We start from the raw sequence: 13,403 nt of genomic DNA, 5'->3' as shown, positions 1-13,403 counted from the left end.
AAACGGTACCAGGGCAGAACTTTTGCCAAGGGTACATCTGGTCCAGTACCGGTCAAGTACTGCCCGTACTGAAATGCCTCCAATGGTTAGATTTTCGTGGGCCACTATATAAAGGTGTCTTCGTCCCCAACCTACCTAAGCCCGAGTTCTCAATTGTTCCTCACCATTTCTAAGTTTCAAATATCTCTCTCTCTCTCTCTCTCTCTCTCTCTCTCTCTCTCCCTATTGCATCCCCAAGCCAATGCTTTGAGGAAATCTAGAAAAGTGCTCGATCTAGGATTTCACCAAAACAAAAGGTTGATTGCTCTCGTTTTCTTTGTGGATTTTGTTACTCTGGGGTGTTTGGGCACCCTAGACAGAAGGTGTGTCCTTTAGGCCACATCCTTGGTGTGATGGTGCTCAAGGATTCGGTAAAAAGCCTCTAATTTGGTTGTGGAGACGTGCCCTTGGCAGATTTGTAAAGGTCTGCGTCCGCCTTCAAGTGAGTCACTAGTGGAGAATAAGGTGAGTCTTTGTGGCTGTGTTGTAAAACACCTCTCCAAACGGGAACGTACTTCCTCCGAAGGAAGGAACTTCGAGATAAATTCTTCATATTCGCGTGTGGTATGTCCATCAAGAAAATCCTCACATGCTTAACCCCGCTAATTTTTTTGATTGGTTTCAAAGGATGAAGACTTGCATCAATAGTACATCAACAGTTCAACACTATTATGGAGGATTATTGAAGATGGTTATCACCCTTACGATCCAAGGAACTTAACACTGAGGGAGTTGGTAAATGAGCAAATCAATGCATCCGTGTTTGGTATTATTGAGAGAGATCTTCAAGAAGAAAATCGTCCTTTCATTCGTGGCATCAACTCCGTCAAAGAAGCTTGGAGAGCAATTGGACTTCACTTCGACAACAATTCAAGCGTCATATCTGGACAAATTTGAAGTGATGAAATATTACATGTATCTAAATAGTACTCCCACCGTCCCATCTGAAGTGATGAAATATTACATGTATCTAAACACTTTTTAGGTACATATACAGTCATATCTGGACAAATTTGAGTCACTTAATATACGACGGAGGGAATAGTGCCATTTAAAATGGACGGCCAGATGGTACTCCGAACTCTAACTAACGAGTACCATGGTACCGGAAAAAAAACTCAATAATTTAGTCACTAAATTTGTCACGTCACGTATTCCTCCGTGTCCTGTTTTCCTCAGATCTTTTCATCGTTTCAAACAGAAAATAGAGACAGAGCCTCACATTTGCTTAACATTTATTGCTGCGTAAACCCAAAAATAATAATAATCTGGAGATCACATGTATAGCTCGGCAAGAATTTCATTGATATCGTCATCGCCACTACTGGCCCCGTCGCTATCGACGTGTATGGAGTCCTCTTCCAGCATGCACATGCGCTGTCCTACGTATTCGCTCTTGCTGATGATTTTGTCGTTGGAGTGTGGAAACCTTTTTTCGGCGCGAGCCATGGCCTCGAATTCTTGGTCCCGCCCATGGAAATCTGAGTCCGCCGGATGCACAATCTTACTCCCTTCGTCGTCGCAGTACAAGCAGCGGACCAGAGTGGCACGTGGCGGCGGCACGCCCACGGGACGGCACAGCGGTGGCTGCTGGTCGTCGTAGTTGCTGCACTCGGCGAAAAAGAGGACCGGCGCTCCGCCGCTCCTGCTCGTGGCCAGAAAATTGAAGTGGGAGCGGTGGTATCTGTATATCTCCACGTCCTCGCTGTCGGTGCTGTCGTAGTCGGGTCCGGAGATAAACTCGTTGACGCCGCAGATGACGTGAAGCTCGTACGCGTTACCGGGCTCGTTGCTCCGCTCCACGTATTCGTCCAATGCAGCCTTCACTTTCCGTACTATCTTTGCCTCATTAGTCCTGAACTTGTACCTAAAGTGCCTTATCAAGGCCCGGTTCATGTTCTCCCCTTTTGTAGCTGCTGCCGGCGTTACGGGCGACAGCAGCTCCTCGAGGCCAAGTACGTCTCCCGAGGAGAGCACATCCTGATCCTGACACAGCAGCGTGAGCGGCGGCGAGGCGGCGGTTCCTAGAAACTTGGCCTGGGCGTTAGCGTCCGGGTGCGCAGCCGCAATGGCCGCGGCCTCGTAGGCGTCTTGGGTGCTCCTGCAAGGACGGTAGCCTCGGCGTTCCGCGTCGCTCGCGGCCGCGTGGTGGTCGGCATCGGCATCGAGGAGGCAACGAATTGCGTCGTGCTCGGAGAGGCCCGCGCCGTAGCGGGTGCAGAGGAAGGAGACGAGGCCGTACAGGGAGCGGCAGGCGGCGCGTATGAGAGCGTTGCTGCTGATCATGTCGACCTCAAGCTGCTCACGCCTCGCCGGGAACGTGGCTTCGTACCAGACTGTGTTGAGGATGACATTGGACACGGGGTCCGACGGGCCGTAGCAGCTCCCGGCGGCGAGTAAGCCACGGTGGTAGCGGCAGCGCAGGTCGCGCCGCGGAAGCTTGGCGAGCGCCTGCAGATAGTGCCGGTGGATCTTGTCCAGGAGCGCGCGTCTGAGAGACCTCGTGTGATGGTAATACGGCACGCCGGTGATATTGTCTAACCGGGAAGCCGCGATCTCCCAGGGCTTCACCATGTCCACTTCACTATCGTCGGCGGTAATCAGCCCACGGAGGCGAACAGGGGAGAGATCAGCGCCAGCGGCGATGACATCGTCCAGTCGGGAAGAAAGCAACAGCCACGCGTCGACGAGGAGCTGGGGCTCTGGGTGCCTGGCGGCCAGCGCGGCGCATTTAAGGGCCGTTTTGAGCATGCATCCGGCGTGCTCAGGCGAGGTTTCCATGGCGCGGTCCTTGAGGACGAGGCACGCGGCGCGGAGGAGGTCGGCGTGGGCGAGGAGTAGGTAGTGCACGGCCACCCAGTCGGCGAGGCAGGGGAAAAGGGTGGTAAGGAAGACCACCATGCCGTTCAGAGACCGGCGCTCGAGATCCTCTGCCTTCCCCGCCTCCGCGTCTGAGTTTATTAGAATTGCATTGACGGCGAGGTTGGAGGCGGGGTCAAGGAGGCCCAGACAGAAGCCGGCCGCTTCCTGGACGGGCAGCCGGTGCTGCTCGCACGCCTTCTCGTACGAGTCGTGGATGGTTGCAAGAAGCTGCGACCTTTCTTTTTCTCTCACGTCCTTCCCTGGGAATTCTGGTTGCCGCGGCCGGACCACGCGCAGGCGTTCGTCCATCGATCCTCAATGATTTCGTCGTAGCGACAACGACACAATCCCAATTTGGGGGCGGCTCTGTTATGTTTGCTGCAAGTATATACACAATTTCAGATCTCGATTCCAACACGGAAAGGAAATCAAATACTAGTCGGATTCGATAGATCCGGGTAACAAAGATATATCGGACCTAATTAAACGGTAACTGGCAAACCGACTTTATCCCTTCCTCCCCCGCGGACGCTGCCGCCCTAAAATAGTAAAACGCATAAAAAGCAGCTTGTGTGGATGAAATCAGTGAATTAAAAAATAAATCAGTTTTGATTGGAAGAATATCGGAATTGAGGTAGTTTAGGCATGTGAGCATGTCCACTGGGCATGTCCCCTTGATGGTGAATTCAGGTCCGATGACGACAGGGTGCACAAGGGCTGCTGATCACAATATTACCGCTAGTTCAGTGAAACTGCAGAATGGTGCCCTCAAGGATGAGCCTTCGGTGGCCTCAAAGTTTTATTTATGGAAGCAGCAAAAATCAAGTCTGGTAATGCCCTAAAAAATGTGAACTGATCCAAGTATGAAGCCTTGGCAATGAAAGTAAGCAAAATCCTACACTATTTTTCGTTCATTATATTTTGAGCAAGCAACAATTTATAATGACTGCCAATTTGTTTGTGCTCTCAAGTTGCTGGATGAAACGAACAACGGCTGCTTGCACCTACGTATCTGTGTCCTTCGTAGCCTGTTCTGATTGCATATTTCTCAATACTTGCCCGTGCGTTGCAACGGAGCCCACGGAATAAAAAAAAATGATACATTCGAAGGCATGCAGTAAATTATTATTTCCTCTCTCTGGTCTTCTTTGACGACCACCAAACAACATAAAACCCTTACATGCTCAATTCATATACTTTGTCATGTAAAAATGGTCAAAGTTTGAAAGCGTTGTTGACTGCACGCATAATTAGATGCCTTATATTTTGGAAAGGAATTTGAGAACGAACATTATGGTGTTATTCAGAGTGAATAGTTTAAATGATCCTTGCATAAAGAAAACACTCTTTTTACATAAAGAGTTAAAGGAGCAAATACACAAGGAAATAAAAATCCTACAACAAAAAGAAGCGATGAGTAACCAAAGGGCAGCAGCCCCGCTGCTTCTTCAGGTGGTTGATTAGATGGAGAAGACATTGTAATTTCACATTTCCAAACATGAGGTTCAAATTTCTACCAAGAGGTGGTTATTTGTATTAGACTGGATCATACCTTGTTCATACATAAATGGTACAGATCTTAGAATAGTAGCTTGGTTAGCCATCCTTGCCAAAATTTTCTTTGTTTCCTACAAGTCTGCCAGCGAGCCTACATGACTCCGGTCAACGAGGTGGAAAGCGCAGAGTTAATTTGGCAACTCCATTGTATGTGAACCACAGAGGAGACAACAAAAATTCATGGCGAGAGGCCTCAAATTGGTATTGCACGGCCAGCAGATGATTGAACAAATAGTTGCATACTTTCAGGTAATGATTTCGGTGTCCATCCTTTCATTCAGGAGCTCATTTCCATCAATAATTTGCAAGGTTCACTGCACCAGTTAGCTCTTCAGAACAGCAATTCTGCTAGGATGGCATTTCCAGCTCCAAAGATCTTCCATATGCAACTTCTAACAATACCAGTTTGATACATAGATTTCCTTGCCTCTTCATAAATCTGCTAAACAAGGAAAACGTAACACGTGAAAAATCTTTGGAGAGAATTTTATTATATGTAAAGTGGCAGCCAGCAGTGTGCTACTCCTTGCCTCACAAGCAGCCTTGAGAATTTTATTAAGCACGTTACACAGGAAGAGCGTATTGGGCATCAAGAGCAACAGATGAACATGGAGTAGAAAGATGGAGCCGTATTTTAGATCTCACCTTGTAATCGGTGATGCGACAGGGCTTGTAAGAGCATATTGTCAAACGTGATGAAGTAGACATGGAGCTGGGCCGCAGCTGCACGAAGAAGATGCCAACAACCGGCGTCGAGGTTGGAGAAAATGCCAGATCGAAGCAAGAAGACTCCAGTAAAACTTGCCTACTGCTATCATTCGGCCATCCCCAAATTGAGACCTTCCAAACAAGTCCGCTGCAAGCCAATTTGAGCCATAAGATGCACAACTAAACAATTGGTCCTGTCTTCAGAATATGACTAATTTTCATATCATGAAGTGACACGTTTAAATACCGGCAGTACTATGCACACAGTGAAGTGAAAGAAGAACCAAACATTTTTCTGCACCATCTCTGCACATAGTGAATTCCAGACAGATAAAGAATTCTTTGTATTGTAGCGATAAAGTTTTATCTTTCTAAATGCTAAGGGCTTTGATAAACGAAATCATCTACTCCGTATTAATGGCATCTTCATCTTGACCCTTTGCCATCACAATATGTTTTAACGGGGTAAAGTCATTGTCGCCTCATAACATGTAGCATTAAAAATGAATCAAGTGTAACATAAGGATATGATTTTTTGTATTTGGTACTACGATACAAATAAGATATGCATGCTATATTGTTCTCTGACTGATATATGTGTGTATCTGTGTGTCATCCGTCATGAAGCTTCGGTGAAACAAAGATTGAGTTCTGACATAACAGAACAAGTGATTCCAAACTAAATGCGTAATTTGGCATAGTTGTTACCTTAGAATCATGATGGTTGATGCAGATGAAGAAAGCAGGTGATCCAGCTTTTGGCATCTCGAGCTGTTACAAATAGGTCACCTGGGCGAGGACCTGCTGCGGCAAGCTGACGCTCTGGAAGAAGGCGACGGCCTCCTGGGGTCCTGGCCGGTTCGCATCCGCGCGGCCGATGTAGGCCTTTGTCACTACCATCGGCGGGATCCGGGCCGGAGATCGCGCGTGCGGGGGCGGCGCGCGTTGAGGAGTCTGGTGGCGGCGGAGGCGGTGGATTAGGTTTTCGCCGATCCAGCGGGTAGGTGCTTGGGGAAGGGGCCGGGGCCGGTGAGGGATAGCTCGTCGGCGTCGAACTCGCGACGAAGAAGCTAGGTGGATGCGGATCCGCGAGGTGCCTCCTCTGGGCGGAGGGTCTGCCAGCCGCCGGCGCGTCTACGGTAGGGCAGGGGAGGTTAGAGGCGCCGAGAAAAAAAAACGCTTCGAGGGGAAGGGGTTGCGTGCGGGTAGGGGACGACGTACGATGGACGGACGTAATTAAGGAATAGTAAAGATAGAGAAAACCGAAAACTTGACATCCGTGTTACCGTGTAAATCATTTCCACTGTTTATTGCCAAAGTCCCAAGCTTTTAACCCACCGCGGCCGTCTGACCGATGTTCAACGCGGCTTTGCCGGCTTTAACCTACTGGAGTATGGAGTATGGAGTCCCCGTGCTCGCGGAGCTCCCGGGCCAAATCCTCCACCTCCAGCCACGAGCTGCCGCTGCCGCCTTCCCGCACAGCCGCCGCCGCTTCCCAGCTCCATCGCCCGCGCTGTCAGATCGCCCCACTCCTTCCCCTTCCCGGCCACAGTCAATTCGAACACGCGCACCAGCTCGTCCACCCTTGGCGCAGTGTCAAGGCCACCCCAGCAGACCGGCACCGCCGCCCGCAGCTCGTCCACGAGCAAGCGCGCGTTCACGAAAAGGTCCGCCGCCATCGGCCACGCCCGGATGCGCACGCCGGCCGCCGCCGCCTCCAGCACGGAGTTCCACCCGCAGTGCGTCACGAACCACCCCACGGTCCGGTGCCGCCGCGCCGCCACCTGCGGCGCCCACCCGCGGATCACCATCCCCCTGCCGCTCGCTGCCGCTGCAGCGTGGCGCTCCTCGAACCCCTCCGGGAGCGTCGCCGCTGCCCCGACCGCCCACACGAACGCCGCGCGCGTCCGCTCCAGCGCGGCGGCCAGCGCCGCCGCGTGCGCCGGCTGCAGCACCGCCATGCTCCAGAAGCTGATGTACAGGACGGACCCGTCCTCGAACTTGTCGAGCCAGGCGCAGAGGTGGGCCGCCGACAGGGCCGTCTCCCCGCCGCGGCTGCTCGCCGCGTCGTGGGCCTCCGGTGCCAGCGGGCCGACCGCGCGCACGCGCGTGAAGCCCAGGTCCGCGAGAGGCGCCTCCAGGTACCGCCCTTCCAGATGCCGGAACGCGTTCGACACGAACGCTGAGGAATCCAGGTTCCAGAGGAAGTTGCTCCTGACCCCCTCTGCGACCTCGTCGCCTTCCTCGTACGTCCTGTACAGCACCGAGAGCTGCCGCCACCGGGGCGCCCGGGAGATCCGGGAAGGCGACCGGGCACTCGTCTTCGCTCTCGTCCTCGTGCGTGGGCAGGCGGCGCAGCAGGGAGTGAAGCACGGCGGTGGCGCACACGGCGGAGGACGAGAACGCGATGCGCGGGACGCCGAGCTCGGCGGTGAGCGGCTGCGTCCACCCGCAGAAGAAGTCGGAGAGGATGGCGACGACGCGGTCCGGGGTGCCCGAGCGGGGGCGGAGCCAGGAGCCGAGCGGGCCTCGGAGCCCCGCGAAGGCGACGATGAGCGCGCCGAAGAGCGCGGGCGGGCAGCCCTTCGCGCTCTCGACGCCGGCGGGGAAGGCCGGGTGGGAGGGGAAGGGGAGGGTGAGGGCGCGGACGGCGCCGCCCGGGTGCGCGGCGAGGAAGGAGCCCAGGAGCGGGGCGGTGGCGGGCGTGGCGACGACGGTGAGGCGGAGGCCCCGGGCCGTGAGGAGGCCGGCGAGGTCGAGGATGGGGATCGTGTGGCCCTGCCCCGGGTACGGTACGACCAGGACGTGGGGCGCCGGAGCGGCGACGGGGCTGTCGGTGGTGCAGCCCGTCGTCATGGTGACTACTAGCCTGTGGAAGTGCGGGGGAAGGGAACTGGGAGGGAATCGCGATGCGAAAATGACGGCATGTGCGTCAGCGCAGCTGTGTTTTCATTACTATTCCTTCATTCTCAGTTACGATGGAACGTCGTGCGCCTCCCGCTCCACGCGAACCCCACTCACCGGAAAAAAAAACCCAGCAAAACCAGCCGTTTCCTTCCAACGCACGCACGGAAATAAAACTGCGAACTAAAAAAAACAGGACCCCATCGGCCGCGCTGTGTCCTTCTCCTTCCTCCCGATCTGATCCCGCACGACCTGCCTTTCCCCCTCCCCTGAGACCCCTCCTCCTGATCTGGATCGGAAGCACACGCCGCCGCCGCCGCCGCTGCAACTCTCCTCTGCCGCTTCGGCACCACCCCCGTGTCCACCTCTAACGCGCCTTGAGCCATCCATGGCCGCGTCACAAGCCATCCGCCACCCTGCAGACCCCCTCGCCGCCGTCGCCGACGTTTCTCCGACCATTGCTGCCATGGCCGTACCTTGTCCTCGACCAACAGGCCTGTGCGACGGCGTCGGTGGTTCTGTGCAGACGCGGCGCGTGTGCAACGGCTGTTCTGGGGACTCGCGGCAGGGCGCGTGCATCGGTGGTTCCAGTGACTCGCAGTTCGTGGGTAGTTCATCGGTCCGCTCGTGTGGTCACCTACGTGGACTGCAACCGCCCCAATTCGGGGGGTTATCTCCTTCCGCATCTTGAGAAAGTCCAAGTACGAGCTCTACGGCTCTGTCTCATCTCCTCTGTGCTCCTATCGCTTTACACTGTTTATACTTGGGAATTTTTACAGTTTCTTCTCCGTCCTTGATTCTTTCTGTGTTTCTCAACTATAGAACTCATATGTTGTTTCTTCTTCATTTGTACAACTCGGGTCACGAAGAAACGAAGCGGACCTGGAGAAGCTATGGTGAGCAATAGGTTAGGTCGCTTCCACTTTTCTTCCCTCCTGCCTGGTTGCAACTGTGATGAATCAGTTCCTTTTATGATTGCTTCAATACACGTATTAGGATAATTTGTTGTCTTTCCCTTGGTCCCTCTTGAGAGCCAGCCAAGTTATCATCTAGCATCTTTCATAACCCATCACAACGATTTCTCTCCAGATCATTTTGTCTTTCCATTGCAGGACGAGAGGAGAAATCAATCCCGTGCGAAAAGCTCTTACATAGAGATAATGTAATTAATCCAATGGCTAAGTTGTGTTTACCATGCTTTTATCTGCACATCAGTGTGAGTGTGTACAGAAACTGTCATTTCCTCTTTCTACCGTCAGAATCATTACACAAATATGCTTCTATATTGTGTCTCTTTTGAACATCTACAGCAAAGCGACGGAAAGGAGACAACATTTTTCTGATTGGGAAATACATATCGGCAATCAATTCAGTATGTACTAGAATATACAAATGAACACCACTCTTACCATAGAATGACATGGACTTAATGATCAAAATTCTACCAATTTGTTACCAAGTGAGCGGCTCCTAATTTTCTTATGTATACTTTGCTCAATTCCATCTAAGTTTCAAACTATCTAGCTGTGTGTGTTAGGATTTATAAACAAAGGAGTGTGTAAATTAATACAAGTTTGCTGCACTTATTCTTTGTATATTTTGCAAGAAGTCTTGACCGCCGAAATTATGCCAGCCTTTGTGTGTAGAAACCTTTTCTAATTAACTGTTTTGTACTTTCAATTTTTGTAAAAAATGTTTTGTGTTTCTTACACATAGTAAAGATTTGTCAAGATAGTCTCTGCAAAACTAATCTTGAAGCAATTGTCTTTGTCGGTCTAAAAATTGTACACCAAGATTTGGTGCCACTTATTTAGATTTTCAGGGAGGATTATAATGGTGAGAGTATTGGCAATCTGACATGTATACCTCTAGCTCTCAATCACTTTTTCTCCATTTATTTAGGTATCCAATGGATGTCTTATTAATCCATGTATGTTTATTCATTACTCATAATTTAACATAAAATCATTTTTCTCCATATACTCAGTAACACAACCTCTCTATTTGTTGATGTGCACAACACACCTGGTAAATCAAATTTCTTTGAGTTTCATATAAATAATTTATTTTTAAAACCTCGGTGAATGTCAATTGTCATTGAGTAATTACCATTCATAGTTTCAGATAAACTTCATGTTGCTTACTCTGAGGATGCCTTATACTTTTTAGGTGGTAATGTCTTATCCATTGCAATTGGATCCTAGATGCATATGTGGTTGAGCATTGAAACTGGGGAATCTGTTCTGTCCCGTCCTCAGTCCTCACCACCGTTCTGTGCCGCGGTGTCAATGCGGATGCCGTCGATGGCAACGAGGGACAAAGAAGAGACGGAGCCTTGAGCCCTTGACCGTCTCGGGTGAATGGGACCACCAGTCAGGGATCCAAATAGAGAACGGGGGCTGCTAACTGTTGGAGCACCGTACCTTAACATCACTGACGTAGGGGCGCTTAAAATCCTGAGCACAAATTCATTTACAGCATGAAGTTGTTTTTTAAGTAAAGTTTATTTTAAATGTACGTGTCAAAAAAAAGTTTATTTTAAATGTTAATTTTGTACAGTTGATTGAAATTGAACCTTCATTCCTTAATTCCTGAAATCAGCGTGATGATCTTACTATTTCCGATCAATATTGCTCGTAAGGAGGTTTGCAGTCTCGGATTGCTGACGTGGCCACATTCAACCTATTAACGTTGGGTGACGCTAATTCATTTTGCCATGCTGCTGTGAAAGGCTCCATTATTTAACCTAAGCGACTTAGGTTGCAACTGGATTATAAATTTATAAGTCATGCATGCCTAATTAAACTAATCAGAAGTCTAAACAGTCAAAAGAAAGCGGCAATCTTTTATATACGTTCTAAAGGTCACTAATGTCTGAGAACAGTACGGCAATGGTGTTGATTTCAGTGATTAGGTGGTGGATGTCGATTTTGATCGGCTCTACAAATGCAGGGTTTCAAATAGTCTGCATTGACAATAACTAGTCAACGATCGCAAGCTTGACCATGTCCACGCCAGAAATTCATGTTTGTATATGTTCTTAAGGTCACTAATGACCGGGAACAGTAAGATCAGGATGCTGATTTCAGAGATCAGGAGGTGGAGGTTCGATTTCGAACGGGTCTACAAGTTCAAGGTTAAAACGGACTTTACCTTTTTATGTGCTTTCTAAGCGCCGGACTCCTTTTTATGCGTCGATGCCAATAAAAGAACCGAATCGTGTGAAAATTACCAAAACGACCAGGATTTTTATCATGGCATCACCAAATTAGCGTCGTGATGTGATCGGTCGATTCCCACCCGTCCAGTCCAAGAAAGCTATCCATCAATTTTCTTGAATAAAATAGCGATTGATTGTTTCCCGGACCATATTAGCTGAATGCAGCGACCCTTCTCGAGCTTTTCCTCTTTTCTCTCTTTTGATTGTTTTTTTTAAAGGCTAAAACTTAGGAGTGAAGTTTTAAATTTGTGGTTAAGATTTTAGAGAATGTTGACAAACTTTTGAATTTCCAAATATTTTATATTTTTTAACAAACATTCAAATTTTTGGGATGGGTCCCCAAATTTGTTAACAAACTTCTAAGATTAATAGGGTGGAACTCTTTTTTACAAACTTTAAGAGTGCAATTCAAATGGACTTTCTAACTATATATTTCAGATGCAGACTTTTTAACAAACTTTAAAATAAGATTTTATATTATTTATGTAGAAGTACTTTATATCTTTAAGTTATTTTGTCTTTACTAGCTGAAATGCCCGTGCATTGCAACGGAACAACAAAATAAAATTAGACACTTGAAGAAAATTTCTCTTTGCTTTTCTTTGACAACCACCAAACATCCTTTTTAAAAAGGTTTTTTGAATATTTTGTCTATACTATGATCTCTTAGAAGACAACCGTTACTTCCGTTCTGAAAATTATGTAATCGTATAAAATTCTCCATAAACTATCTAGAAACAAAAATCGTGAAATCCTAAACTTAGGCCCCGTTGCGTCGCTCCGCTCATATTTTCAGCAATTTTTCACATGTTTGAACAGATAGTTTTTCGCCCATGTGTCACTATATCAATAAACCACAACACATGTTTAACATTGCCCTAATGGCCTCTAGATTATCTCCAATCTTAACATCCAGTAATGAACAACCTAATTTTTGCCCTTGAAGAGCACACATACAAGCAGCAACGATGATTCCCTTTTTCCTCAGCATGAGCAGCAGCAGCAGCAGCTTCCATCCTCCTATCTCTCAGCACGAGTAAAAGCAGCACCGGTCCCCTCGTTCCTCAGCACAAGCAGCAGCAGCGAACTTAGCAGCAGCAACCGGCAGGCTAGCAACCCCAAAGAAAGGAACAAACCTTTATGCCCTGCGGCGGAGGAGATTTTGTGGGCAGCAGCGGCGGCGAACTCAATTGCGCGGTGGTGGTGGAGGCGAGTCGGCTCCGTGGCTGCGTGTTCCTCCGCGAATAAGAAAGATAGGGGGCAAGGGGCAGGGAGCCCCAGCGCCCCAGCCTGCTCCGTCCGCACCCCCCGGCGACCTCCTTTCTCACGCTCGCTGATCTCTCCCCTCCCTGCTCGCTGCTACTTATTGACCGACGACTACAACGAAGGGCGGCTGGAGGATCCGTGGCGGGCCAGCCGTGTGAGAGGAGGGGGCAGAGCGTGCTGGGTTGGCTAGAGGAGGGGAGGCGTTGTGACGGGAGACCGGCCAGGTCGTGAATTTGGGGAAGGGTGAGGACTGAGGAGCTGGCCTCTTCTTTCCTCCTTGTGAGAAGGGAGGCAGCCGTGGAATTAAGGAGGCATCGGTGCGGGACTGAGGAGGTGGCCTCTTCTTTCCTCCTCGCGAGAAGGGAGGCAGCGGGGGAAGGAGGCGTCGGTGGTGTTGGGGGCGGAGGGAGAGGTAGGTGAGGGACGGCATCAAGAGGAGCGGAGCACAGCGGTCGGGCGGGGTTTGACGAACACGAAAGCGCGTGTGACGAACGACGAGACCTCGTGGTGAAGGAAACGGTCCGTATTTTTTAGATACTAGTACAGTACCCGTGCGTTGCCACGGCATTTTAAGCATGTGTACACGAAAATTCACATTTATAAAACAACAACAACATAATTTAGCATTCAATTGAGATGAACGAAACAACTGAAACTACTTATTCATGTTGTTTGAGCGGATCTTTTCATCGGGTTAACTCAACTGAAGACTTTGCAATCTGCAACATCCATTGAACGAAAAATGTTCCTAGTCCGTGACGGCCATGTTGCATCCGTATCTCACACAAAACACATAAAATGCCCGAAATGAAATAATTTCAAATGAAAATTAAGAAAACAAAGACAT

At 49.6% G+C, this 13,403-nt stretch overlaps 1 pseudogene; it reads right to left on the bottom strand.

Moving 5' to 3' along the window:
- Positions 1-4,210: 4,210 nt before the first annotated feature.
- On the bottom strand, positions 4,211-8,783 carry LOC100837171 (annotated as a pseudogene).
- Between the last annotated feature and the right edge of the window lie 4,620 nt (positions 8,784-13,403).

This window comes from Brachypodium distachyon, chromosome 2 (assembly GCF_000005505.3).
Source record: "Brachypodium distachyon strain Bd21 chromosome 2, Brachypodium_distachyon_v3.0, whole genome shotgun sequence".
NCBI classification, from domain to species: Eukaryota; Viridiplantae; Streptophyta; class Magnoliopsida; order Poales; family Poaceae; genus Brachypodium; species Brachypodium distachyon.
Note: the sequence above shows the minus strand (reverse complement) of the source record. Positions and strands in the feature narration are given on the sequence as shown.